The following is a 2500-nucleotide window of genomic DNA, read 5'->3' as shown; positions in this document are numbered from 1 at the left end:
CAAAATGACATAAGCAATGTAATAATTCCGAGTTATACATTATATCTGGCAACTATAAGTATTAAGTATTAAGTATGAAATTCAGGGACATTTTCACCAATCAGGGGGGCCCTGTCTTGTGTGGGCCCCTATAGGCTGCAGCCATATCTAACCGCTAATGCACACACACACACACACACACACGCACACGCACACCACACACACACACACGCACACGCACACGCACACGCACACGCACACACACACACACACACACACACACAGTCTCTAGTCACTTGTTTTCATTTTGTCTCTTATTTCCCTACATCTCTATTTAGTTATCAGTCTTTATCATTGTGTGTTGTCTTCCTCTCTAATAAGGCATATCTATATTTTGTGGCTATCTTCAGAATCATCATTTAGCAGGGAGAGATAAGACACTATCGCTCTTTAGCTTCTCATCTGGTCTCCTGCAGAGAGGAATAAGACACAAGAGAGGAAAAAGACAGTGTGAGGGAGGGAGTCCTGAGGTGCTATGCTGTGTTTTTCTATTGTAATGAAGAGAGAGAGAGTGAAAGAGAGAGAGAGACAGAGAGAGAGAGAGAGAGCGAGAGGTAGAGGTAGAGAGAGAGAGAGAGGTAGAGGTAGAGAGAGAGAGAGAGAGAGGTAGAGGTAGAGAGAGAGAGAGAGAGAGAGAGAGAGAGAGAGAGAGAGAGAGAGAGAGAGAGAGAGAGAGAGAGAGAGAGAGAGAGAGAGAGAGAGAGAGAGAGAGAGAGAGAGAGAGAGAGAGAGAGAGAGAGAGTACATGATGGGTTATTCTACAGTAATGAAAGGAAAAAAAGAGAGAATAGGTGAGGTGAGGTGCTATGCTATTCTATGCCAGACTACATGAAAGGAGAGACATAGTTTGGGACCGGTCTATTCTCATCCTCGTATGGGGGAAGTTGAAATACACTCGAAAGCTCCATGAAAAGGTGGTTTCGCATCTGGTGTTGACATTGCTCTGTAAACAAACTACGTATGATGAACATTAATTTGTGCAAGAATACCGCATGTTTTGCTCTTCCTCCTCGTTCTTTGTACTTGCTGGGTTCCCAAACTCAGGTGAAGATTTCAACGAGGGTTTCCATACTGTCTTCCAGATCGGAGCTATCGAGCAAGGCAGCGCTGGATTTTCCAGGCTAGACATATGTGCTACAGTAATGAAAATAGTGAAAGACTAATGGAGAGAGAGAGAGAGAGATAGAGTGAGAGAGAGGGGAGAAGGGAAAGAAATAGAGGCATGTGGTGCAACATCATTGCAAATGCAGGGGGAGAATAAGACAGAGAATCGTACAGAAGGCTAGGTGGTATGACGAAAAGAATCACAGAGACAGAGAGAAAGAGAAGAGAAAGGTGCTATACTATGCTGTGTTTTGCTTCTGCTACACTAATGAAAAGAGATAAGAAAGAAAGAAAGAAAGAAAGAAAGAAAGAAAGAAAGAAAGAAAGAAAGAAAGAAAGAAAGAAAGAAAGAAAGAAAGAAAGAAAGAAAGAAAGAAAGAAAGAAAGAAAGAAAGAAAGAAAGGTGGTATGATGTGCTGTGCTGGAGCTACATTAATAGAGAGAGAGACAGAGAGAGTCAAAAGAAAGAGAGAAAGACAGAGAGATAGAGAAGAGAGAGGTGCTATGCTATGCTGTGTTGTGGTAGGGCTACAGTAATGGTGGGCTGCAGTTGGTGGCCTAGGGAGATGCTGCCATGTGGCAGCCAGGGATCAGGAGCACACACACACACACACACACGTGCGCACGCATGTACACACACACACACTTACATGTGCACACACACACACACTCACACACAAACATACACTTACACACACACGCACACATACACATACACACACGCGCATACGCACGCACACACACGCGCACAAACACACACACACAGACACACGCACACACAGACACATGCACACGTACACAGACACTCGCATACACATACGCACACACACACACTGTCTCACTTTGTCTTTTTCACTTTTACTTTCTCCGTCTTTCACGCACACACACATGCACACGCACGCGCACACACACACATACAACACACACACACACACACACACACAGACACACACACACACACACACACACACACACACGCGCGCGCGCACACGCACACACAGCCAGGGGTCAGTGGCTCATTAGTGTGTGTCTCCTGCTGTAGATCCTCTCTTTCTCTTTTGCTGCTCCACTCTCTCCTCCTCCTCATTCTCTCTCTCATTCTCATTCTCATTCTCATTCGCTCTCCCTCTCTCCCTCTCTCACTCTCTCTCTCTCCCTCTCTCCCTCTCTCACTCTCTCTCTCTGCCAGTCTTTTTGTTTTTTGTTCCTGTTCTATCTTTCTCTGACTTTTCTCAGTCTTGTTCCTCCTACTTTCTGTTTCTCTCAGACGGTTTTTTTCTTTCAGTCTCTCTGTAATCTGTATCTTTTTCGTTTCTCACTTACACTCTCTCCCTCTCTCTCTCTCTCTCTCTCTCTC

The 2500-nt window shown here is 44.9% G+C and overlaps 1 protein-coding gene across 1 annotated transcript in view; it reads left to right on the top strand.

Moving 5' to 3' along the window:
* Nucleotides 1-2500, top strand: part of LOC134461856 (NALCN channel auxiliary factor 1) — a 208443-nt gene that overhangs the window by 184338 nt on the left and 21605 nt on the right. The gene's annotated exons all lie outside the window — the stretch shown is intronic.

Source organism: Engraulis encrasicolus, chromosome 13 (assembly GCF_034702125.1).
Source record: "Engraulis encrasicolus isolate BLACKSEA-1 chromosome 13, IST_EnEncr_1.0, whole genome shotgun sequence".
NCBI classification, from domain to species: domain Eukaryota; kingdom Metazoa; phylum Chordata; class Actinopteri; order Clupeiformes; family Engraulidae; genus Engraulis; species Engraulis encrasicolus.
Note: the sequence above shows the minus strand (reverse complement) of the source record. Positions and strands in the feature narration are given on the sequence as shown.